The sequence below is a fragment of the Oncorhynchus nerka genome, linkage group LG4 (genome assembly GCF_034236695.1).
Source record: "Oncorhynchus nerka isolate Pitt River linkage group LG4, Oner_Uvic_2.0, whole genome shotgun sequence".
Taxonomy (NCBI): Eukaryota; Metazoa; Chordata; class Actinopteri; order Salmoniformes; family Salmonidae; genus Oncorhynchus; species Oncorhynchus nerka.
In genome coordinates, this window is record NC_088399.1 from 4,642,309 (window position 1) to 4,669,420 (window position 27,112).

General features: G+C 45.8%; 1 protein-coding gene across 1 annotated transcript in view; it reads left to right on the forward strand.

The window, feature by feature from the left end:
• LOC115125461 (A-kinase anchor protein 2) overlaps positions 1-27,112 on the forward strand; it is a 77,717-nt gene that overhangs the window by 1,294 nt on the left and 49,311 nt on the right. The window lies entirely within an intron of this gene.

Here is a 27,112-nt window from a genome sequence, read left to right on the forward strand (position 1 = left end):
AGGTCAGTAGAGCTAGCTGACGGACTGCAGAGAGAGAGAGAGAGAAGCCCTAAAGAGGTCAGTAGAGCTAGCTGATGGACTGCAGAGAGAGAGAAGACCTAAAGAGGTCAGTAGAGCTAGCTGATGGACTGCAGAGAGAGAGAAGCCCTAAAGAGGTCAGTAGAGCTAGCTGACGGACTGCAGAGAGAGAGAAGACCTAAAGAGGTCAGTGGAGCTAGCTGACGGACTGCAGAGAGAGAGAGAGAGAAGCCCTAAAGAGGTCAGTAGAGCTAGCTGACGGACTGCAGAGAGAGAGAGAGAGAAGCCCTAAAGAGGTCAGTACAGCTAGCTGACGGACTGCAGAGAGAGAGAGAGAGAAGCCCTAAAGAGGTCAGTAGAGCTAGCTGATGGACTGCAGAGAGAGAGAAGACCTAAAGAGGTCAGTAGAGCTAGCTGAAGGACTGCAGAGAGAGAGAAGCCTAAAGAGGTCAGTAGAGCTAGCTGATGGACTGCAGAGAGAGAGAAGCCCTAAAGAGGTCAGTAGAGCTAGCTGATGGACTGCAGAGAGAGAGAAGCCCTAAAGAGGTCAGTAGAGCTAGCTGACGGACTGCAGAGAGAGAGAAGCCCTAAAGAGGTCAGTAGAGCTAGCTGATGGACTGCAAAGAGAAGTTTTAAACTCCCCCTCATAGTCATCTGTAGGTGGAGAATTTTATAGTCTTTATTTATTTAATTGTATAAATATATATTATATTTGAGATTCTTCAAAGTAGACACCCTTTGCCTTGATGACAGGTTTGCAGGAAAAAAAATAGGGACCACAATGGAAATCAGTCCCCACCTTTATTGTGCAATCCCGGTCACTTAAAATGATTTGTGTATGTATATATTTTTAAACTGATACAATCAATCCAAACTGTCCAGTGGTCATTTGATGAAAAGAAAGAGACATCTGGTATAAAACACCAACAAGTTTAATGACATTCAGAGATTGTCAAGCCAAGTCTTCAATACTGGTTAAGCCTATAAGGTAGGGAGGAAGACTTTTTAAATGTTTTTAGTTAACGAGGCAAGTCACTTAAGAACAAATTCTTATTTACGATGGCAGCCTACCGGGGAACAGTGGGTTAACTGCCTTGTTCAGGGGAACAGTGGGTTAACTGCCTTGTTCAGGGGAACAGTGGGTTAACTGCCTTGTTAAAACAGGGGAACAAGTTTAATGACATTTCAGGGAACAGTGGGTTAACTGCCTTGTCTTCAAACAGTGGTTAACTGCCTTGTTCAGGGAACAGTGGGTTAACTGTTTTGTTCAGGGGAACAGTCACTTAACTGAACAAATTCTTCATTTAACAGTGGGTTAGCCTTGTTCGGGGAACAGTGGGTTAACTGCCTTGTTCAGGGGAACAGTGGGTTAACTGCCTTGTTCAGGGGAACAGTGGGTTAACTGCCTTGTTCAGGGGAACAGTGGGTTAACTGCCTTGTTCAGGGGAACAGTGGGTTAACTGCCTTGTTCAGGGGAACAGTGGGTTAACTGCCTTGTTCAGGGGAACAGTGGGTTAACTGCCTTGTTCAGGGGAACAGTGGGTTAACTGCCTTGTTCAGGGGAATAGTGGGTTAACTGCCTTGTTCAGGGGAACAGTGGGTTAACTGCCTTGTTCAGGGGAACAGTGGGTTAACTGCCTTGTTCAGGGGAACAGTGGGTTAACTGCCTTGTTCAGGGGAACAGTGGGTTAACTGCCTTGTTCAGGGGAACAGTGGGTTAACTGCCTTGTTCAGGGGAACAGTGGGTTAACTGCCTTGTTCAGGGGAACAGTGGGTTAACTGCCTTGTTCAGGGGCAGAAGGTATATTTTTACCTTATCAGCTCAGGGACTCGGTTGCTGACCCAACGCTCAAACCAATAGGATACCAGCCGCTGCAAAGATGGGATATCTCCATTTTAGTCGACCGACAGGCCAAGACTTCAATACTGGGAAATCCTACAAGGTAGACAGTAGGGCAGTCCTCAGTGTATTAGTAGTAGAAGGCTGTAGGTCAGTGTATTAGTAGTAGAAGGCTGAAGGTCAGGTCAGTGTATTAGTAGTAGAAGGCTGTAGGTCAGTGTATTAGTAGTAGAAGGCTGTAGGTGACGTCAGTGTATTAGTAGTAGAAGGCTGAAGGTCAGGTCAGTGTATTAGTAGTAGAAGGCTGAAGGTCAGTGTATTAGCAGTAGAAGGCTGTAGGTCAGTGTATTAGTAGTAGAAGGCTGTAGGTCAGTGTATTAGTAGTAGAAGGCTGAAGGTCAGGTCAGTGTATTAGTAGTAGAAGGCTGTAGGTCAGTGTATTAGTAGTAGAAGGCTGTAGGTGACGTCAGTGTATTAGTAGTAGAAGGCTGAAGGTCAGGTCAGTGTATTAGTAGTAGAAGGCTGAAGGTCAGTGTATTAGCAGTAGAAGGCTGAAGGTCAGGTCAGTTTATTAGTAGTAGAAGGCTGAAGGTCAGTGTATTAGTAGTAGAAGGCTGTAGGTCAGTGTATTAGTAGTAGAAGGCTGTAGGTCAGTGTATTAGTAGTAGAAGGCTGAAGGTCAGGTCAGTGTATTAGTAGTAGAAGGCTGTAGGTCAGTGTATTAGTAGTAGAAGGCTGTAGGTGACGTCAGTGTATTAGTAGTAGAAGGCTGAAGGTCAGGTCAGTGTATTAGTAGTAGAAGGCTGAAGGTCAGTGTATTAGCAGTAGAAGGCTGTAGGTCAGTGTATTAGCAGTAGAAGGCTGAAGGTCAGGTCAGTTTATTAGTAGTAGAAGGCTGAAGGTCAGTGTATTAGTAGTAGAAGGCTGTAGGTCAGTGTATTAGCAGTAGAAGGCTGTAGGTCAGTGTATTAGCAGTAGAAGGCTGTAGGTCAGTGTATTAGCAGTAGAAGGCTGTAGGTCAGTGTATTAGCAGTAGACGGCTGTAGGTGACGTCAGTGTATTAGTAGTAGAAGGCTGAAGGTCAGGTCAGTGTATTAGTTGTAGAAGGCTGAAGGTCAGTGTATTGGCAGTAGAAGGCTGTAGGTCAGTGTATTAGCAGTAGAAGGCTGTAGGTCAGTGTATGAGCAGTAGAAGGCTGTAGGTCAGTGTATTAGCAGTAGAAGGCTGAAGGTCAGGTCAGTGTATTAGTAGTAGAAGGCTGAAGGTCAGTGTATTAGTAGTAGAAGGCTGTAGGTCAGTGTATTAGCAGTAGAAGGCTGTAGGTCAGTGTATTAGCAGTAGAAGGCTGTAGGTCAGTGTATTAGCAGTAGAAGGCTGTAGGTCAGTGTATTAGCAGTAGAAGGCTGTAGGTCAGTGTATTAGCAGTAGAAGGCTGTAGGTGACGTCAGTGTATTAGTAGTAGAAGGCTGAAGGTCAGGTCAGTGTATTAGTAGTAGAAGGCTGAAGGTCAGTGTATTGGCAGTAGAAGGCTGTAGGTCAGTGTATTAGTAGTAGAAGGCTGTAGGTCGGGTCAGTGTATTAGCAGTAGAAGGCTGTAGGTCAGTGTATTAGCAGTAGAAGGCTGTAGGTCAGTGTATTAGCAGTAGAAGGCTGAAGGTCAGGTCAGTGTATTAGTAGTAGAAGGCTGAAGGTCAGTGTATTAGTAGTAGAAGGCTGTAGGTCAGTGTATTAGCAGTAGAAGGCTGTAGGTCAGTGTATTAGCAGTAGAAGGCTGTAGGTCAGTGTATTAGCAGTAGAAGGCTGTAGGTCAGTGTATTAGCAGTAGAAGGCTGTAGGTGACGTCAGTGTATTAGTAGTAGAAGGCTGAAGGTCAGGTCAGTGTATTAGTAGTAGAAGGCTGAAGGTCAGTGTATTGGCAGTAGAAGGCTGTAGGTCAGTGTATTAGCAGTAGAAGGCTGTAGGTCAGTGTATTAGCAGTAGAAGGCTGAAGGTCAGGTTAGTGTATTAGTAGTAGAAGGCTGAAGGTCAGTGTATTAGTAGTAGAAGGCTGTAGGTCAGTGTATTAGCAGTAGAAGGCTGTAGGTCAGTGTATTAGCAGTAGAAGGCTGTAGGTCAGTGTATTAGCAGTAGAAGGCTGAAGGTCAGGTCAGTGTATTAGTAGTAGAAGGCTGAAGGTCAGTGTATTAGTAGTAGAAGGCTGTAGGTCAGTGTATTAGCAGTAGAAGGCTGTAGGTCAGTGTATTAGCAGTAGAAGGCTGTAGGTCAGTGTATTAGCAGTACAAGGCTGTAGGTCAGTGTATTAGCAGTAGAAGGCTGTAGGTCAGTGTATTAGCAGTAGAAGGCTGTAGGTGACGTCAGTGTATTAGTAGTAGAAGGCTGAAGGTCAGGTCAGTGTATTAGTAGTAGAAGGCTGAAGGTCAGTGTATTAGTAGTAGAAGGCTGTAGGTCAGGTCAGTGTATTAGTAGTAGAAGGCTGAAGGTCAGTGTATTAGTAGTAGAAGGCTGTAGGTCAGGTCAGTGTATTAGTAGTAGAAGGCTGTAGGTCAGTGTATTAGCAGTAGAAGGCTGAAGGTCAGTGTATTAGTAGTAGAAGGCTGAAGGTCAGTGTATTAGTAGTAGAAGGCTGTAGGTCAGTGTATTAGCAGTAGAAGGCTGTAGGTCAGTGTATTAGCAGTAGACGGCTGTAGGTGACGTCAGTGTATTAGTAGTAGAAGGCTGAAGGTCAGGTCAGTGTATTAGTTGTAGAAGGCTGAAGGTCAGTGTATTGGCAGTAGAAGGCTGTAGGTCAGTGTATTAGCAGTAGAAGGCTGTAGGTCAGTGTATGAGCAGTAGAAGGCTGTAGGTCAGTGTATTAGCAGTAGAAGGCTGAAGGTCAGGTCAGTGTATTAGTAGTAGAAGGCTGAAGGTCAGTGTATTAGTAGTAGAAGGCTGTAGGTCAGTGTATTAGCAGTAGAAGGCTGTAGGTCAGTGTATTAGCAGTAGAAGGCTGTAGGTCAGTGTATTAGCAGTAGAAGGCTGTAGGTCAGTGTATTAGCAGTAGAAGGCTGTAGGTGACGTCAGTGTATTAGTAGTAGAAGGCTGAAGGTCAGGTCAGTGTATTAGTAGTAGAAGGCTGAAGGTCAGTGTATTGGCAGTAGAAGGCTGTAGGTCAGTGTATTAGCAGTAGAAGGCTGTAGGTCAGTGTATTAGCAGTAGAAGGCTGAAGGTCAGGTTAGTGTATTAGTAGTAGAAGGCTGAAGGTCAGTGTATTAGTAGTAGAAGGCTGTTGGTCAGTGTATTAGCAGTAGAAGGCTGTAGGTCAGTGTATTAGCAGTAGAAGGCTGTAGGTCAGTGTATTAGCAGTAGAAGGCTGTAGGTCAGTGTATTAGTAGTAGAAGGCTGTAGGTCGGGTCAGTGTATTAGCAGTAGAAGGCTGTAGGTCAGTGTATTAGCAGTAGAAGGCTGTAGGTCAGTGTATTAGCAGTAGAAGGCTGTAGGTCAGTGTATTAGCAGTACAAGGCTGTAGGTCAGTGTATTAGCAGTAGAAGGCTGTAGGTCAGTGTAATAGTAGTAGAAGGCTGTAGGTCAGGTCAGTGTATTAGTAGTAGAAGGCTGTAGGTCAGTGTATTAGTAGTAGAAGGCTGTAGGTTAGTCAGTGTTTAGTAGTAGAATTGAAGGTCAGTGTATTAGTAGTAGAAGCTGTTGGGGTCAGGTTTCTGTATAGCACTTTGGTCAGTGTATTAGCAGTAAAGGCTGAAGGTCAGTGTATTAGTAGTAGAAGGCTGAAGGTCAATTAGTAGTTAGGTCAGTGTATTAGCACTGGAAAAAAATAGGTCAGTGTATTAGCAACTGATAGTTGAGGTCAGTGTATTAGCAGTAGAAGGCTGTCCTCCTCAGTGTATTAGCAGTAGAAGGCTGAAGGTCAGGTTAGTGTATTAGTGTAGAATATTGAACACCAGTGTATTAGTAGTAGAAGGCTCTTTCTGTCAGATTAGCAGTTAGAAGGCTGTCCCCTCAGTGTATTAGCAATAGAAGGCTGTAGGTCAGTGTAAAGCAAAAGGCTGAAGGTCAGGTGATTGATTAGTAGTAGAAGGCTGAAGGTCAGTGTATTAGTAGTTCGATGGCCCAGGTCAGTGTATTAGCAGTAGAAATTATCATCTAGTTTATGTATTTGCAGTTTATTAAGGCTGTAGGTCAGTGTCAAGGCAGTACAAGGCTGTAGGTCAGTGTATTAGCAGATCCCCATTAGTTCCTGTAATAGGCAGCAGAAGGCTGTTCAGGGGTTTATTATGGATCCCCATTAGTAGTAGAAGGCTTTAGGTCAGTGTATTAGTATTAGAAGGCTGTAAGGTCAGGTCAGTGTATTTAGTAGAAGGCTGAAGGTCATTATTAGTAGTAGAAGGCTGTAGGTCAGGTCAGTGTTTAGTGTAGAAGGCTGTAGGTCAGTGTATTAGCAGTTCCTGCTGAAGGTCAGTGTATTAGTAGTAGAAGGCTGAAGGTCAGTGTATTAGTAGTCAAGGCTGTAGGTCAGTGTATTTCCTGGAAGGCTGTAGGTCAGTGTATTAGCAGTAGAAGGCTGTAGGTCAGTCCTATTAGCAGTAGATCCCTGTAGGTCAGTGTATTAGTAGTAGAAGGCTGTCTTCCTGGGGTTTATTAGGATCCCCAAGTTCTGTCAGGTCAGTGTATTAGCTGGGCTTTATTAGGTCAGTGTATTAGTAGTAGAAGGCTGTAGGTCAGGTCAGTGTATTAGCAGTAGAAGGCTGTAGGTCAGTGTATTAGCAGTAGAAGGCTGTAGGTCAGTGTATTAGTAGTAGAAGGCATGTAGGTCAGTGTATTACTAGTAGAAGGCTGAAGGTCAGTGTATTAGTAGTAGAAGGCTGTAGGTTAGTCAGTGTTTAAGAATTGACATGTGTCTATACCTGCATTGCTTGCTGTTGGGGTTTTAGGCTGGGTTTCTGTATAGCACTTTGTGACACCGGCTGATGTTCCTAAAAAGGGCTTTATAAATCCATTTGATTGATTGGCTGATTGATTCATTACGTTATTAAATGCATTGTCATACAGCACAAGACTAACTTCCACTGGACAAAAAATAATCTGATACTAACTGATAGTTGAGGTCCTTTTCATTTCCAAAGGTCTGTCCTCCTCACTGTTAGTTTCTGTTGTAGACGGGTGTCCTCATTCTGCTAGAATATTAAACACCCAGATAACCACTGTATCCTCTTTCTGCTACTAGATTAGCCTATTTAGCTAGCCTTTCCCCTGACTAATTGTAGCCTAACCAATATCAAAAACGGAGGATCAGTGAAAACTCAAATCTGACATTGATTGATTTATCAAGGATCCCCATTAGTTCCTGTACAAACAGCAGCACTGAAATTATCATCTAGTTTATCTATTTGTATTTATTATGGATCCCCATTAGTTCCTGTCAAGGCAGCAGCTACTCTTCCTGGGGTTTATTATGGATCCCCATTAGTTCCTGTCAAGGCAGCAGCTACTCTTCCTGGGGTTTATTATGGATCCCCATTAGTTCCTGCCAAGGCAGCAGCTACTCTTCCTGGGGTTTATTATGGATCCCCATTAGTTCCTGTCAAGGCAGCAGCTACTCTTCCTGGGGTTTATTATGGATCCCCATTAGTTCCTGTCAAGGCAGCAGCTACTCTTCCTGGGGTTTATTATGGATCCCCATTAGTTCCTGCCAAAGCAGCAGCTACTATTCCTGGGGTTTATTATGGATCCCCATTAGTTCCTGTCAAGGCAGCAGCTACTCTTCCTGGGGTTTATTATGGATCCCCATTAGTTCCTGTCAAGGCAGCAGCTACTCTTCCTGGGGTTTATTATGGATCCCCATTAGTTCCTGCCAAGGCAGCAGCTACTCTTCCTGGGGTTTATTATGGATCCCCATTAGTTCCTGCCAAGGCAGCAGCTACTCTTCCTGGGGTTTATTATGGATCCCCATTAGTTCCTGTCAAGGCAGCAGCTACTCTTCCTGGGGTTTATTATGGATCCCCATTAGTTCCTGCCAAAGCAGCAGCTACTCTTCCTGGGGTTTATTATGGATCCCCATTAGTTCCTGTCAAGCAGCAGCTACTCTTCCTGGGGTTTATTATGGATCCCCATTAGTTCCTGCCAAAGCAGCAGCTACTCTTCCTGGGGTTTATTATGGATCCCCATTAGTTCCTGTCAAGGCAGCAGCTACTCTTCCTGGGGTTTATTATGGATCCCCATTAGTTCCTGTCAAGGCAGCAGCTACTCTTCCTGGGGTTTATTATGGATCCCCATTAGTTCCTGCCAAAGCAGCAGCTACTCTTCCTGGGGTTTATTATGGATCCCCATTAGTTCCTGTCAAGGCAGCAGCTACTCTTCCTGGGGTTTATTATGGATCCCCATTAGTTCCTGTCAAGGCAGCAGCTACTCTTCCTGGGGTTTATTATGGATCCCCATTAGTTCCTGCCAAGGCAGCAGCTACTCTTCCTGGGGTTTATTATGGATCCCCATTAGTTCCTGTCAAAGCAGCAGCTACTCTTCCTGGGGTTTATTATGGATCCCCATTAGTTCCTGTCAAGGCAGCAGCTACTCTTCCTGGGGTTTATTATGGATCCCCATTAGTTCCTGTCAAGGCAGCAGCTACTCTTCCTGGGGTTTATTATGGATCCCCATTAGTTCCTGCCAAGGCAGCAGCTACTCTTCCTGGGGTTTATTATGGATCCCCATTAGTTCCTGCCAAAGCAGCAGCTACTCTTCCTGGGGTTTATTATGGATCCCCATTAGTTCCTGTCAAAGCAGCAGCTACTCTTCCTGGGGTTTATTATGGATCCCCATTAGTTCCTGCCAAGGCAGCAGCTACTCTTCCTGGGGTTTATTATGGATCCCCATTAGTTCCTGTCAAGGCAGCAGCTACTCTTCCTGGGGTTTATTATGGATCCCCATTAGTTCCTGCCAAAGCAGCAGCTACTCTTCCTGGGGTTTATTATGGATCCCCATTAGTTCCTGCCAAAGCAGCAGCTACTCTTCCTGGGGTTTATTATGGATCCCCATTAGTTCCTGTCAAGGCAGCAGCTACTCTTCCTGGGCTCCAGCAATATTAAGGCAATTTTACAGCTTTAAAAACATTACAATACATTCACAACAAGTGAGACTCTACTACCTCATATCTACAACGCAAAGTCCATGTGTGCGTATGTTTCTGTTGCCCTAATTTTACTACTTGCCTCAGGTAGTTGATGTGGAATACAGTTCCATGTAGTCATGGCTTTATGTAGTACTGTGTGCCTCTCATAGTCTGTTCTGGACTTTGGGACTGTGAAGAGACCTCTGGTGGCATGTCTTCTGGGGTATGTATGGGTGTGCCAGTAGTTCAAACAGACAGCTTGGTGCATTCAACATGTCAATAGTTCTCATAAATACAAGTCGTGATGAAGTCAATCTCTCCTCCAATTTGAGCCAGGAGAGAACTGCATATTATTAATGTTAGCTCTCTGTTTATCCACATTATAGCAGGCGGTGTAAAGCCACAACACCCTCTGTGTTCTGTTAGACAGGTAACTCTTTATCTACATTATAGCAGGGGGTGTAAAGCCATAACACCCTCTGTGTTCTGTTAGACAGGTAACTCTTTATCTACATTATAGCAGGGGGTGTAAAGCCATAACACCCTCTGTGTTCTCTTAGACAGGTAACTCTTTATCCACAATATAGCAGAGGGTGTAAAGCCATAACACATACGTTATTCCAGCAGCAGACTATGATTGATAATGACAAAAGCCGCACTGAAGTCTAACAAGACAGTCCCCACAATCATTTTATCATCCATTTCACTCAGACAATCATCAGTCATTTGTGTAAGTGCTGTGCTTGTTGAATGTCCTTCCCTTTAAAAGCACGCTGAAATTCTGTTGTCAATTTGTTTACAGGAAGATTGCATTGTATCTGGTCAAACACCATTTTTTCCAAAAGTTTATTAAGGGTTGCTAACAGACTGATTGGTTGGCTATTTGAGCCAGTGAAGGTGGCTTTACTATTCTTAGGTACCGGAATGACTTTTGCTTCCCTCCAGGCTTGAGGGCACATACTTTCTAGTAGGCTTAGACTGAAGAGATGGCAAATAGGAGTGGCAATATCATCCGCTATCATCCTCAGTAACTTTCCATCCAAGTTGTCAGACCTTTTTGTCCTGTCATTGTTGATAGTACTTATTTGACAATACTTTTTTCACCTCTTCCACACTAACTTCAAAATTACAACGCTTGTCTTCCATAATTTGGTCAGATATACTTGGATGTGTAGTGTCAGTGTTTGTTGCTGGCCTGTAATGCCAAAAGTTGCTAAACTTGCCTATGAAAAAAAATCATTAAAGTAGTTGGCAATATCAGTGGGTTTTGTGATGAATGAGCCATCTGATTCAATGAATGATGTATCTGAGTTTGCTTTTTTTTCCAATCCTTTGTTTCTTGTTTTCCTTTTGTTGAGGGTTGGCCCCTGGATACGTGAATAACTACTTCCTGTCTGACGTGGCCCTTCGTATTGTTGCTGAGATGATAATCAAATAGGCAGCTTCCTCTCTCTCTCTCCCCATTTCTCTCCTCATCTTTCTCTCTCTCCCCGTCTCTCTCTCCCCGTCTCTCTCTCCCCATCTCTCTCTCGCTACCCGTCTCTCTCTCTACCCGTCTCTCTCTCTCCCCATCTCTCTCTCGCTACCCATCTCTCCCCGCCTCTCTCTCTCCCCATCTCCCCATTTCTCTCTCCCCATCTCTCTCTCCCCATCTCTCTCCCCCCTGCTCTGTTGGGTGTGACTGGGTTCAAATACTATTTTAAATCAAACTGTGTTTGATTGAGCTTGCCATGGTGTATTGGAACTAATAGAAAAGTCCCAAAAGTGCAAACCCAATGGGCACCGGTCAAAAGTAGTGCACTATGTAGAGAATAGGGTGCCATTTGAGTTCCAGACCAAGGGAACAATTTAACATTAGAGTGAGAAACACCAGCACAGGAAGTGGCCATGTTAGAATCAGCCAATCAGCAGTTAGGATGTAATAGCCAGCCAATCACTACAGTTAGGATGATAGAGCAGGCTAATTACAACAGTTTGGGATGTTAAAGCCAGCCAATCACTATATTTAGGATGTTAAAGCCAGCCAATCACTATAGTTAGGATGTTAAAGCCAGCCAATCACTACAGTTAGGATGATAGAGCCAGCCAATCACTATAGTTAGGATGTTAAAGCCAGCCAATCACTACAGTTAGGATGATAGAGCCAGCCAGTCACTATAGTTAGGATGTTAAAGCCACCCAGAGAGAGACAGAGGGGAAAGGAATTGCCAAAAGGAAGTTCAAGTACAGTTTTAAACGTTCTAGCCAGCCTCCCAGCATGCAGTGTGAAGTGGGATATGAGTGTTCTTTAGCAGCTCTGCTGAAATGGTGACCAGTGTGTGTGGAGGGGGGTGGGCTACAGCTGACGACTGCACCAAAAGGGAAAGTATGCCACTGGCTACACAAGCCTAACTGGGGCATCAGTACTCTGGTACTACCTCCTACGTGATGTCATAAGTCCTAGGTACGTCTGGAGAGAACCAGCAGGGAACCACTGTGATTAGACTGACCATAGAGGAGACCTGTCCAGACCTGGCACTGTGATTAGACTGACCATAGAGGAGACCTGTCCAGCCCTGGCACTGTGATTAGACTGTCCATAGAGACCTGTCCAGCCCTGTGATTAGACTGACCATAGAGGAGACCTGTCCAGACCTGGCACTGTGATTAGACTGACCATAGAGGAGACCTGTCCAGCCCTGGCACTGTGATTAGACTGTCCATAGAGACCTGTCCAGCCCTGTGATTAGACTGACCATAGAGGAGACCTGTCCAGCCCTGGCACTGTGATTAGACTGTCCATAGAGGAGACCTGTCCAGCCCTGTAATTAGACTGACCATAGAGGAGACCTGTCCAGCCCTGTGATTAGACTGACCATAGAGGAGACCTGTCCAGCCCTGTGATTAGACTGTCCATAGAGGAGACCTGTCCAGCCCTGTGATTAGACTGACCATAGAGGAGACCTGTCCAGCCCTGTGATTAGACTGACCATAGAGGAGACCTGTCCAGCCCTGTGATTAGACTGTCCATAGAGGAGACCTGTCCAGCCCTGTGATTAGACTGACCATAGAGGAGACCTGTCCAGCCCTGGCACTGTGATTAGACTGACCATAGAGGAGACCTGTCCAGCCCTGTGATTAGACTGACCATAGAGGAGACCTGTCCAGACCTGTGATTAGACTGACCATAGAGGAGACCTGTCCAGACCTGGCACTGTGATTAGACTGACCATAGAGGAGACCTGTTCAGACCTGGCACTGTGATTAGACTGACCATAGAGGAGACCTGTCCAGCCCTGGCACTGTGATTAGACTGACCATAGAGGAGACCTGTCCAGACACCACAATCAATGCTTGCGTCTATAGAAATACTGCCTTCTATCCTGTTGTACTCTGGACTATATTATGGATCGCCAGACAGACGGCACTATCCAGATAGTCAACTTAACAGGGTACAATATCCCCATACAGTACCGTTCTTTAGACTGAGATAAAAATAAAAAGAGGCCTCTGGTCCGTCCCAAATGGAGAACACTGTCAGATGACAGACAAGGTTAAAAGAGTTCGTACATCGATGCATTGAGGTCAGACCTACTTTATACAACAGACACGTAGACAGTAGAACCTCCTGGATTCATTGAGGTCTGTTGTAGAGCACTAGATGTAGATGTTAAAGCCTCCTGGATCCATTGAGGTCAGACCTACTTTATACAACAGACAGTAGAACCTCCTGGATCCGTTGAGGTCAGACCTAATTTATACAACAGACAGTAGAACCTCCTGGATCCGTTGAGGTCAGACCTACTTTATACAACAGACAGTAGAACCTCCTGGATCCATTGAGGTCAGACCTACTTCATACAACAGACAGTAGAACCTCCTGGATCCGTTGAGGTCAGACCTACTTTATACAACAGACACATAGACAGTAGAACCTCCTGGATCTGTTGAGGTCAGACCTACTTTATACAACAGACACATAGACAGTAGAACCTCCTGGATCTGTTGAGGTCAGACCTACTTTATACAACAGACACATAGACAGTAGAACCTCCTGGATCTGTTGAGGTCAGACCTACTTTATACAACAGACACATAGACAGTAGAACCTCCTGGATCTGTTGAGGTCAGACCTACTTTATACAACAGACATAGACAGTAGAACCTCCTGGATCTGTTGAGGTCTGTTGTAGAGCACTAGATGTAGATGTTAAAGCCTCCTGGATCCATTGAGGTCAGACCTACTTCATACAACAGACATATACAATGGGGCAAAAAAGTATTTAGTCAGCCACCAATTGTTCTCCCACTTAAAAAGTTCTCCCACTTAAAAAGATGAGAGAGGCCTGTCATTTTCATCATAGGTACACTTCAACTATGACAGACAAAATGAGGGGAAAAAATCCAGGAAATCACATTCTAGGATTTTTAATTAATTTATTTGCAAATTATGGTGGAAAATAAGTATTTGGTCAATAACAACAGTTTATCTCAATACTTTGTTGTATACCCTTTGTTGGCAATGACAGAGGTCAAACGTTTTCTGTAAGTCTTCACAAGGTTTTCACACACTGTTGCTGGTATTTTTGGCCCATTCCTCCAGGCAGATCTCCTCTAGAGCAGTGATGTTTTGGGGCTGTTGCTGGGCAACACAGACTTTCAATTCCCTCCAAAGATTTTCTATGGGGTTGAGATCTGGAGACTGGCTAGGCCACTCCAGGACCTTGAAATGCTTCTTACGAAGCCACTCCTTCGTTGCCCGGGCGGTGTGTTTGGGATCATTGTCATGCTGAAAGACCCAGTCACGTTTCATCTTCAATGCCCTTGCCGATGGAAAGAGGTTTTCACTCAAAATCTCACAATACATAGCCCCATTCATTCTTTCCTTTACACGGATCAGTCGTCCTGGTCCCTTTGCAGAAAAACAGCCCCAAAGCATGATGTTTCCACCCCCATGCTTCACAGTAGGTATGGTGTTCTTTGGATGCAACTCAGCATTCTTTGTCCTCCAAACACGACGAGTTGAGTTTTTACCAAAAAGTTATATTTTGGTTTCATCTGACCATATGACATTCTCCCAATCTTCTTCTGGATCATCCAAATGCTCTCTAGCAAACTTCAGACGGGCCTGGACATGTACTGGCTTAAGCAGGGGGACACGTCTGGCACTGCAGGATTTGAGTCCCTGGTGGCGTAGTGTGTTACTGATGGTAGGCTTTATTACTTTGGTCCCAGCTCTCTGCAGGTCATTCACTAGGTCCCCCCGTGTGGTTCTGGGATTTTTGCTCACCCTTCTTGTGATCATTTTGACCCCACGGGGTGAGATCTTGCGTGGAGCCCCAGATCGAGGGAGATTATCAGTGGCCTTGTATGTCTTCCATTTCCTAATAATTGCTCCCACAGTTGATTTCTTCAAACCAAGCTGCTTACCTATTGCAGATTCAGTCTTCCCAGCCTGGTGCAGGTCTACAATTTTGTTTCTGGTGTCCTTTGACAGCTCTTTGGTCTTGGCCATAGTAGAGTTTGGAGTGTGACTGTTTGAGGTTGTGGACAGATGTCTTTTATACTGATAACAAGTTCAAACAGGTGCTATTAATACAGGTAACGAGTGGAGGACAGAGGAGCCTCTTAAAGAAGAATTTACAGGTCTGTGAGAGCCAGAAATCTTGCTTGTTTGTAGGTGACCAAATACTTATTTTCCACCATAATTTGCAAATAATGTGTGATTTTCTGGATTTTCTGGATTGTTTTCTTCTCATTTTGTCTGTCATAGTTGAAGTGTACCTATGATGAAAATTACAGGCCTCTCTCATCTTTTTAAGTGGGAGAACTTGCACAATTGGTGGCTGACTAAATACTTGTTTGCCCCACTGTAGATGTTAAAGCCTCCTGGATCCGTTGAGGTCAGACCTACTTTATACAACAGACACATAGACAGTAGAGCCTCCTGGATCCATTGAGGTCTGTTGTAGAGCACTAGATGTAGATGTTAAAGCCTCCTGGATCCATTGAGGTCTGTTGTAGAGCACTAGATGTAGACGTTAAAGCCTCCTGGATCTGTTGAGGTCTGTTGTAGAGCACTAGATGTAGATGTTAAAGCCTCCTGGATCTGTCGAGGTCTGTTGTAGAGCACTAGATGTAGATGTTAAAGCCTCCTGGATCCGTTGAGGTCAGACCTACTTTATACAACAGACACATAGACAGTAGAGCCTCCTGGATCCATTGAGGTCTGTTGTAGAGCACTAGATGTAGATGTTAAAGCCTCCTGGATCCATTGAGGTATGTTGTAGAGCACTAGATGTAGATGTTAAAGCCTCCTGGATCTGTTGAGGTCTGTTGTAGAGCACTAGATGTATATGTTAAAGCCTCCTGGATCTGTTGAGGTCTGTTGTAGAGCACTAGATGTAGATGTTAAAGCCTCCTGGATCCATTGAGGTCTGTTGTAGAGCACTAGATGTAGATGTTAAAGCCTCCTGGATCTGTTGAGGTCTGTTGTAGAGCACTAGATGTAGATGTTAAAGCCTCCTGGATCTGTTGAGGTCTGTTGTAGAGCACTAGATGTAGATGTTAAAGCCTCCTGGATCCATTGAGGTCTGTTGTAGAGCACTAGATGTAGATGTTAAAGCCTCCTGGATCTGTTGAGGTCTGTTGTAGAGCACTAGATGTAAATGTTAAAGCCTCCTGGATCTGTCGAGGTCTGTTGTAGAGCACTAGATGTAGATGTTAAAGCCTCCTGGATCCATTGAGGTCTGTTGTAGAGCACTAGATGTAGATGTTAAAGCCTCCTGGATCTGTTGAGGTCTGTTCTAGAGCACTAGATGTAGATGTTAAAGCCTCCTGGATCTGTTGAGGTCTGTTGTAGAGCACTAGATGTAGATGTTAAAGCCTGGATCCATTGAGGTCTGTTGTAGAGCACTAGATGTAGATGTTAAAGCCTCCTGGATCTGTTGAGGTCTGTTGTAGAGCACTAGATGTAGATGTTAAAGCCTCCTGGATCTGTTGAGGTCTGTTGTAGAGCACTAGATGTAGATGTTAAAGCCTCCTGGATCCATTGAGGTCTGTTGTAGAGCACTAGATGTAGATGTTAAAGCCTCCTGGATCTGTTGAGGTCTGTTGTAGAGCACTAGATGTAGATGTTAAAGCCTCCTGGATCCATTGAGGTCTGTTGTAGAGCACTAGATGTAGATGTTAAAGCCTGGATCCATTGAGGTCTGTTGTAGAGCACTAGATGTAGATGTTAAAGCCTCCTGGATCTGTTGAGGTCTGTTGTAGAGCACTAGATGTAGATGTTAAAGCCTCCTGGATCTGTTGAGGTCTGTTGTAGAGCACTAGATGTAGATGTTAAAGCCTCCTGGATCTGTTGAGGTCTGTTGTAGAGCACTAGATGTAGATGTTAAAGCCTCCTGGATCTGTTGAGGTCTGTTGTAGAGCACTAGATGTAGATGTTAAAGCCTCCTGGATCTGTTGAGGTCTGTTGTAGAGCACTAGATGTAGATGTTAAAGCCTCCTGGATCTGTTGAGGTCTGTTGTAGAGCACTAGATGTAGATGTTAAAGCCTCCTGGATCTGTTGAGGTCTGTTGTAGAGCACTAGATGTAGATGTTAAAGCCTCCTGGATCCGTTGAGGTCTGTTGTAGAGCACTAGATGTAGATGTTAAAGCCTCCTGGATCTGTTGAGGTCTGTTGTAGAGCACTAGATGTAGATGTTAAAGCCTCCTGGATCTGTTGAGGTCTGTTGTAGAGCACTAGATGTAGATGTTAAAGCCTCCTGGATCTGTTGAGGTCTGTTGTAGAGCACTAGATGTAGATGTTAAAGCCTCCTGGATCTGTTGAGGTCTGTTGTAGAGCACTAGATGTAGATGTTAAAGCCTCCTGGATCTGTTGAGGTCTGTTGTAGAGCACTAGATGTAGATGTTAAAGCCTCCTGGATCTGTTGAGGTCTGTTGTAGAGCACTAGATGTAGATGTTAAAGCCTCCTGGATCTGTTGAGGTCTGTTGTAGAGCACTAGATGTAGATGTTAAAGCCTCCTGGATCCATTGAGGTCTGTTGTAGAGCACTAGATGTAGATGTTAAAGCCTCCTGGATCTGTCGAGGTCTGTTGTAGAGCACTAGATGTAGATGTTAAAGCCTCCTGGATCCGTTGAGGTCAGACACTAGATTTTATACAACAGACACATAGACAGTAGAGCCTCCTGGATCCATTGAGGTCTGTTGTAGAGCACTAGATGTAGATGTTAAAGCCTCCTGGATCCATTGAGGTATGTTGTAGAGCACTAGATGTAGATGTTAAAGCCTCCTGGATCTGTTGAGGTCTGTTGTAGAGCACTAGATGTATATGTTAAAGCCTCCTGGATCTGTTGAGGTCTGTTGTAGAGCACTAGATGTAGATGTTAAAGCCTCCTGGATCCATTGAGGTCTGTTGTAGAGCACTAGATGTAGATGTTAAAGCCTCCTGGATCTGTTGAGGTCTGTTGTAGAGCACTAGATGTAGATGTTAAAGCCTCCTGGATCTGTTGAGGTCTGTTGTAGAGCACTAGATGTAGATGTTAAAGCCTCCTGGATCCATTGAGGTCTGTTGTAGAGCACTAGATGTAGACGTTAAAGCCTCCTGGATCTGTTGAGGTCTGTTGTAGAGCACTAGATGTAAATGTTAAAGCCTCCTGGATCTGTTGAGGTCTGTTGTAGAGCACTAGATGTAGATGTTAAAGCCTCCTGGATCCATTGAGGTCTGTTGTAGAGCACTAGATGTAGATGTTAAAGCCTCCTGGATCTGTTGAGGTCTGTTCTAGAGCACTAGATGTAGATGTTAAAGCCTCCTGGATCTGTTGAGGTCTGTTGTAGAGCACTAGATGTAGATGTTAAAGCCTGGATCCATTGAGGTCTGTTGTAGAGCACTAGATGTAGATGTTAAAGCCTCCTGGATCTGTTGAGGTCTGTTGTAGAGCACTAGATGTAGATGTTAAAGCCTCCTGGATCTGTTGAGGTCTGTTGTAGAGCACTAGATGTAGATGTTAAAGCCTCCTGGATCCATTGAGGTCTGTTGTATCCTCCTGGATCTGTTGAGGTCTGTTGTAGAGCACTAGATGTAGATGTTAAAGCCTCCTGGATCTGTTGAGGTCTGTTGTAGAGCACTAGATGTAGATGTTAAAGCCTGGATCCATTGAGGTCTGTTGTAGAGCACTAGATGTAGATGTTAAAGCCTCTGGATCTGTTGAGGTCTGTTGTAGAGCACTAGATGTAGATGTTAAAGCCTCCTGGATCTGTTGAGGTCTGTTGTAGAGCACTAGATGTAGATGTTAAAGCCTCCTGGATCTGTTGAGGTCTGTTGTAGAGCACTAGATGTAGATGTTAAAGCCTCCTGGATCTGTTGAGGTCTGTTGTAGAGCACTAGATGTAGATGTTAAAGCCTCCTGGATCTGTTGAGGTCTGTTGTAGAGCACTAGATGTAGATGTTAAAGCCTCCTGGATCTGTTGAGGTCTGTTGTAGAGCACTAGATGTAGATGTTAAAGCCTCCTGGATCTGTTGAGGTCTGTTGTAGAGCACTAGATGTAGATGTTAAAGCCTCCTGGATCTGTTGAGGTCTGTTGTAGAGCACTAGATGTAGATGTTAAAGCCTCCTGGATCTGTTGAGGTCTGTTGTAGAGCACTAGATGTAGATGTTAAAGCCTCCTGGATCTGTTGAGGTCTGTTGTAGAGCACTAGATGTAGATGTTAAAGCCTCCTGGATCTGTTGAGGTCTGTTGTAGAGCACTAGATGTAGATGTTAAAGCCTCCTGGATCTGTTGAGGTCTGTTGTAGAGCACTAGATGTAGATGTTAAAGCCTCCTGGATCTGTTGAGGTCTGTTGTAGAGCACTAGATGTAGATGTTAAAGCCTCCTGGATCTGTTGAGGTCTGTTGTAGAGCACTAGATGTAGATGTTAAAGCCTCCTGGATCCGTTGAGGTCTGTTGTAGAGCACTAGATGTAGATGTTAAAGCCTCCTGGATCTGTTGAGGTCTGTTGTAGAGCACTAGATGTAGATGTTAAAGCCTCCTGGATCTGTTGAGGTCTGTTGTAGAGCACTAGATGTAGATGTTAAAGCCTCCTGGATCTGTTGAGGTCTGTTGTAGAGCACTAGATGTAGATGTTAAAGCCTCCTGGATCTGTTGAGGTCTGTTGTAGAGCACTAGATGTAGATGTTAAAGCCTCCTGGATCTGTTGAGGTCTGTTGTAGAGCACTAGATGTAGATGTTAAAGCCTCCTGGATCCGTTGAGGTCTGTTGTAGAGCACTAGATGTAGATGTTAAAGCCTCCTGGATCCGTTGAGGTCTGTTGTAGAGCACTAGATGTAGATGTTAAAGCCTCCTGGATCCATTGAGGTCTGTTGTAGAGCACTAGATGTAGATGTTAAAGCCTCCTGGATCTGTTGAGGTCTGTTGTAGAGCACTAGATGTAGATGTTAAAGCCTCCTGGATCTGTTGAGGTCTGTTGTAGAGCACTAGATGTAGATGTTAAAGCCTCCTGGATCTGTTGAGGTCTGTTGTAGAGCACTAGATGTAGATGTTAAAGCCTCCTGGATCTGTTGAGGTCTGTTGTAGAGCACTAGATGTAGATGTTAAAGCCTCCTGGATCTGTTGAGGTCTGTTGTAGAGCACTAGATGTAGATGTTAAAGCCTCCTGGATCTGTTGAGGTCTGTTGTAGAGCACTAGATGTAGATGTTAAAGCCTCCTGGATCTGTTGAGGTCTGTTGTAGAGCACTAGATGTAGATGTTAAAGCCTCCTGGATCTGTTGAGGTCTGTTGTAGAGCACTAGATGTAGATGTTAAAGCCTCCTGGATCCGTTGAGGTCTGTTGTAGAGCACTAGATGTAGATGTTAAAGCCTCCTGGATCCGTTGAGGTCTGTTGTAGAGCACTAGATGTAGATGTTAAAGCCTCCTGGATCTGTTGAGGTCTGTTGTAGAGCACTAGATGTAGATGTTAAAGCCTCCTGGATCTGTTGAGGTCTGTTGTAGAGCACTAGATGTAGATGTTAAAGCCTCCTGGATCTGTTGAGGTCTGTTGTAGAGCACTAGATGTAGATGTTAAAGCCTCCTGGATCTGTTGAGGTCTGTTGTAGAGCACTAGATGTAGATGTTAAAGCCTCCTGGATCTGTTGAGGTCTGTTGTAGAGCACTAGATGTAGATGTTAAAGCCTCCTGGATCTGTTGAGGTCTGTTGTAGAGCACTAGATGTAGATTTATTTATCTAATTGTATTTATATTTATTTATATGCACCTTAATCAACATCAATATTACAATAACGCAACATTCATGTTTATGTGCCGGGGTTAGCCAAAAGCTAATTAGCACCCGTAGTCCCTGGGTGGGTAAGGTTCCTTAACACAGCCACTATACAAAAACACACTAAAACAACATATCAAATACATTACATCAGATAATATATCATTCAAACAACAATGCTGTCATCAACTGTCATCTGATATATGAGGAACCACTGATAACGTGTGTGTACAGGTTTGGATAGATTTGAGCCATGTTTTGAATGTAAATTTAAAAGTACAATAATCAGTGTAGCTTCTCTAATCCAATGGCGTTGCATTCCTGTATATCGTAGCTCTAACAGAGCAGACTGATTGGCCCATTTTACTGTGTTGAAAAGGGACAACGTTTTCCCCTCTAGTCACTGCCCTTGTTCTCCTGGAGGTGCTTTCCTTCAGCATGATATGCCGGCATAGAGGAGGAGGAGGGGCAAGACCATGCAGGATCTTAAAGACAAGGCTTGCATCTACATACTGCTTAAAGCTACCCAGACAAAATCAATTATTTTTTGTAAATGATATGACATTGGTGGTAACTGTTGGGTTTGTTATCAAAAATCTTTTGTTTGTAGAGTGAATTCAATTGGTTTCAGAATAGCAGCTCCTGCTTGTGACCAGCATGTGAGGTAATATTTTAGACGTGGGGAGATCACAGCATGCAGGAGGCAGGGCCTCCAGACGACGAAAAGGTCTGATCAACCTGAAGTTGGATAATCCAAACTTGACCGTGTTTAACCACCTTCTTCACATGTTTCTGAAACGTCAAGTTGGAGTCCAACATGACACCAAGATACCTGAAGTTAGACACAACGTTCAGATTCATCCCATTAACCAGAACAGCTAGTTGGAGCCCAAAATGACACCAAGATACCTGAAGTTAAACACAACGTTCAGATTCATCCCATTAACCAGAACAGCTAGTTGGAGCCCAAAATGACACCAAGATACCTGAAGTTAGACACAACGTTCAGATTCATCCCATTAACCAGAACAGCAAGTTGGAGTCCAACGTGACACCAAGATACCTGAAGTTAGACACAACGTTCAGATTCTCCCATTAACTTTAGTTTACTGACTTTATTGGCCTTACTGGGTGGATAGGAACCTGCTGGCCTTACTGGGTGGCTAGGAACCAGCTGGCCTTAGTGAGTCTATAGGAACATTAGCCTGCTGGCCTTACTGGGTGGATAGGAACCTGCTGGCCTTACTGAGTCTATAGGAACATTAGCCTGCTGGCCTTACTGGGTGGATAGGAACCTGCTGGCCTTACTGGGTGGATAGGAACCTGCTGGCCTTACTGGGTGGATAGGAACCTGCTGGCCTTACTGAGTCTATAGGAACATTAGCCTGCTGGCCTTACTGAGTCTATAGGAACATTAGCCTGCTGGCCTTACTGAGTCTATAGGAACATTAGCCTGCTGGCCTTACTGAGTCTATAGGAACATTAGCCTGCTGGCCTTACTGGGTGGATAGGAACCTGCTGGCCTTACTGAGTCTATAGGAACATTAGCCTGCTGGCCTTACTGGGTGGCTAGGAACCAGCTGGCCTTACTGAGTCTATAGGAACATTAGCCTGCTGGCCTTACTAGGTGGCTAGGAACCTGCTGGCCTTACTGAGTCTATAGGAACATTAGCCTGCTGGCCTTACTGGGTGGATAGGAACCTGCTGGCCTTACTGAGTGGATAGGAACCTGCTGGCCTTACTGAGTCTATAGGAACATTAGCCTGCTGGCCTTACTGGGTGGCTAGGAACCAGCTGGCCTTACTGAGTCTATAGGAACATTAGCCTGCTTGCCTTACTGGGTGGATAGGAACCTGCTGGCCTTACTGAGTCTATAGGAACATTAGCCTGCTAGCCTTACTGAGTATATAGAAACATTAGCCTGCTGGCCTTACTGGGGGGCTAGGAACCAAATGGCCTTACTGAGTCTATAGGAACATTAGCCTGCTGGCCTTACTGGGTGAATAGGAACATTAGCCTGCTGGCCTTACTGGGGGGCTAGGAACCTGCTGGCCTTACTGAGTCTATAGGAACATTAGCCTGCTGGCCTTACTGGGTGGATAGGAACCTGCTGGCCTTACTGGGTGGCTAGGAACCTGCTGGCCTTACTGAGTCTATAGGAACATTAGCCTGCTGGCCTTACTGGGTGGATAGGAACCTGCTGGCCTTACTGGGTGGCTAGGAACCTGCTGGCCTTACTGAGTCTATAGGAACATTAGCCTGCTGGCCTTACTGGGTAGGTAGGAACCTGCTGGCCTTACTGAGTCTATAGGAACATTAGCCTGCTGGCCTTACTGGGTGGATAGGAACCTGCTGGCCTTACTGGGTGGCTAGGAACCTGCTGGCCTTACTGAGTCTATAGGAACATTAGCCTGCTGGCCTTACTGGGTAGGTAGGAACCTGCTGGCCTTACTGAGTCTATAGGAACATTAGCCTGCTGGCCTTACTGGGTGGCTAGGAACCAGCAGGCTAATGGGTGGATAGGAACCTGCTGGCCTTACTGAGTCGATAGGAACATTAGCCTGCTGGTCTTACTGAGTCTATAGGAACATTAGCCTGCTGGTCTTACTGAGTCTATAGGAACATTAGCCTGCTGGTCTTACTGGGTGGATAGGAACCTGCTGGCCTTACTGGGTGGCTAGGAACCAGCTGGCCTTACTGAGTCTATAGGAACATTAGCCTGCTGGTCTTACTGAGTCTATAGGAACATTAGCCTGCTGGTCTTACTGAGTCTATAGGAACATTAGCCTGCTGGCCTTACTGGGTGGCTAGGAACATTAGCCTGCTGGCCTTACTGGGTCTATAGGAACATTAGCCCAAGCTATTTAGGAGGGATATCACACCTGGCACAAATTATTGTCTAGTTCTGTTTTTCCTGCCGAGGGGTGCCCTATACCTGCGCCCAGAGAGGAGTAGTTCAAAGTCTGGATGCAGGGGGTAGCTTGGGTCTACAATTATTTTGTGAGTTTTGGGGAGGGTGCTGACCTTAAAGATCACCTCCAGGCCTGTCTGTTGGACTCCAAGTACCTTGGGGAGGGCCCTGACCTAAAATACCTCATCCAGGCCTGTCTGTTGGACTCCAAGTAGATTGGGGAGGGCCCTGACCTTAAAGATCTCATCCAGGCCTGTCTGTTTGACTCCAAGTACCTTGCTGAGGGCCCTGACCTTAAAGATCTCATCCAGGCCTGTCTGTTGGACTACAAGTACCTTGCTTGCTGTGGTGTTAATCCTTCTCAGTGTATTTCTCTGGCTGACAGTTGCATTACCAAACCAACATATAATACAACAAGTTCAAATACTCTCAATGAAAGATTTGTAAAACTGAGTCTGTGTTGGCTCTTTTTGTAGATCAGGTCTGTACATGTACTCCACTGAAACTTATTGTCCAAGAGGACACCCAGATATCTCTATTCCTCTACAATCTCTATGTTCTGATGCTTCCTGAAGTCTATACACATCTTTTTGGTCTTGTTGGTATTGAGGACCAAGTGTGATTCCTCACACCACTCTACAAAGTCATCTAGGACCCCGGGCCATGATGTTCCTCACACCACTCTACAAAGTCATCTAGGACCGGGCCATGATGTTCCTCGTCATCATGCAACAGGCTGATCAAGGCAGTGTCATCAGCAAACTTAATTAGTTGTCTATCAGGATGGGAACTAGTATAACTAATAGTGTACAAGATGTACAGCAGTGGGGACAAAACACATCCCTGTGTTGGTGGTGGAGTGGGGACAAAACACATCCCTGAGGAGAGACTGTGTTGGTGGTGGAGTGGGGACACAACACATCCCTGAGGAGAGACTGTGTTGGTGGTGGAGTGGAGACAAAACACATCCCTGTGTTGGTGGTGGAGTGGGGACAAAACACATCCCTGTGTTGGTGGTGGAGTGGAGACACAACACATCCCTGAGGAGAGCCTGTGTTGGTGGTGGAGTGGAGACAAAACACATCCCTGAGGAGAGACTGTGTTGGTGGTGGAGTGGGGACACAACACATCCCTGAGGAGAGACTGTGTTGGTGGTGGAGTGGAGACAAAACACATCCCTGTGTTGGTGGTGGAGTGGGGACAAAACACATCCCTGTGTTGGTGGTGGAGTGGAGACACAACACATCCCTGAGGAGAGCCTGTGTTGGTGGTGGAGTGGAGACAAAACACATCCCTGTGTTGGTGGTGAAGTGGGGACAAAACACATCCCTGTGTTGGTGGTGGAGTGGGGACAAAACACATCCCTGAGGAGAGACTGTGTTGGTGGTGGAGTGGAGACACAACACATCCCTGAGGAGAGACTGTGTTGGTGGTGGAGTGGAGACTAAACACATCCCTGAGGAGAGACTGTGTTGGTGGTTGAGTGGAGACAAAACACATCCCTGAGGAGAGACTGTGTTGGTGGTGGAGTGGAGACTAAACACATCCCTGAGGAGAGACTGTGTTGGTGGTGGAGTGGAGACAAAACACATCCCTGAGGAGAGACTGTGTTGGTGGTGGAGTGGAGACAAAACACATCCCTGAGGAGAGACTGTGTTGGTGGTGGAGTGGAGACTAAACACATCCCCGAGGAGAGACTGTGGTGGTGGTGGAGTGGAGACACAACACATCCCTGAGGAGAGACTGTGTTGGTGTTGGAGTGGAGACAAAACACATCCCTGAGGAGAGACTGTGTTGGTGGTGGAGTGGAGACTAAACACATCCCTGTGTTGGTGGTGGAGTGGGGACAAAACACATCCCTGAGGAGAGACTGTGTTGGTGGTGGAGTGGAGACTAAACACATCCCTGAGGAGAGACTGTGTTGGTGGTTGAGTGGAGACAAAACACATCCCTGAGGAGAGACTGTGTTGGTGGTGGAGTGGAGACAAAACACATCCCTGAGGAGAGACTGTGTTGGTGGTGGAGTGGAGACTAAACACATCCCTGAGGAGAGACTGTGTTGGTGGTGGAGTGGAGACAAAACACATCCCTGAGGAGAGACTGTGTTGGTGGTGGAGTGGAGACAAAACACATCCCTGTGTTGGTGGTGGAGTGGGGACAAAACACATCCCTGAGGAGAGACTGTGTTGGTGGTGGAGTGGAGACACAACACATCCCTGAGGAGAGACTGTGTTGGTGGTGGAGTGGAGACTAAACACATCCCTGAGGAGAGACTGTGTTGGTGGTGGAGTGGAGACAAAACACATCCCTGAGGAGAGACTGTGTTGGTGGTGGAGTGGAGACAACACATCCCTGAGGAGAGACTGTGTTGGTGGTGGAGTGGAGACTAAACACATCCCTGAGGAGAGACTGTGTTGGTGGTGGAGTGGAGACAAAACACATCCCTGAGGAGAGACTGTGTTGGTGGTGGAGTGGAGACAAAACACATCCCTGAGGAGAGACTGTGTTGGTGGTGGAGTGGAGACAAAACACATCCCTGAGGAGAGACTGTGTTGGTGGTGGAGTGGAGACTAAACACATCCCTGTGTTGGTGGTGGAGTGGGGACAAAACACATCCCTGAGGAGAGACTGTGTTGGTGGTGGAGTGGAAACTAAACACATCCCTGAGGAGAGACTGTGTTGGTGGTTGAGTGGAGACAAAACACATCCCTGAGGAGAGACTGTGTTGGTGGTGGAGTGGAGACAAAACACATCCCTGAGGAGAGACTGTGTTGGTGGTGGAGTGGAGACAAAACACATCCCTGTGTTGGTGGTGGAGTGGGGACAAAACACATCCCTGAGGAGAGACTGTGTTGGTGGTGGAGTGGAGACACAACACATCCCTGAGGAGAGACTGTGTTGGTGGTGGAGTGGAGACAAAACACATCCCTGAGGAGAGACTGTGTTGGTGGTGGAGTGGAGACAACACATCCCTGAGGAGAGACTGTGTTGGTGGTGGAGTGGAGACTAAACACATCCCTGAGGAGAGACTGTGTTGGTGGTGGAGTGGAGACACAACACATCCCTGAGGAGAGACTGTGTTGGTGGTGGAGTGGAGACAAAACACATCCCTGAGGAGAGACTGTTTGGTGGTGGAGTGGGGACAAAACACATCCCTGAGGAGAGACTGTGTTGGTGTTGGAGTGGAGACAAAACACATCCCTGAGGAGAGACTGTGTTGGTGTTGGAGTGGAGACAAAACACATCCCTGAGGAGAGACTGTGTTGGTGGTGGAGTGGAGACAAAACACATCCCTGAGGAGAGACTGTGTTGGTGGTGGAGTGGAGACAAAACACATCCCTGAGGAGAGCTGTGTTGGTGGTGGAGTGGAGACAAACACATCCCTGAGGAGAGACTGTGTTGGTGGTGGAGTGGAGACAAAACACATCCCTGAGGAGAGACTGTGTTGGTGGTGGAGTGGAGACAAAACACATCCCTGAGGAGAGACTGTGTTGGTGGTGGAGTGGAGACAAAACACATCCCTGAGGAGAGACTGTGTTGGTGGTGGAGTGGAGACAAAACACATCCCTGAGGAGAGACTGTGTTGGTGGTGGAGTGGAGACAAACACATCCCTGAGGAGAGACTGTGTTGGTGGTGGAGTGGAGACAAAACACATCCCTGAGGAGAGACTGTGTTGGTGGTGGAGTGGAGACAAAACACATCCCTGTGTTGGTGGTGGAGTGGGGACAAAACACATCCCTGAGGAGAGACTGTGTTGGTGGTGGAGTGGAGACAAACACATCCCTGAGGAGAGACTGTGTTGGTGGTGGAGTGGAGACAAAACACATCCCTGAGGAGAGACTGTGTTGGTGGTGGAGTGGAGACAAAACACATCCCTGAGGAGAGACTGTGTTGGTGGTGGAGTGGAGACAAAACACATCCCTGAGGAGAGACTGTGTTGGTGGTGGAGTGGAGACAAAACACATCCCTGAGGAGAGACTGTGTTGGTGGTGGAGTGGAGACAA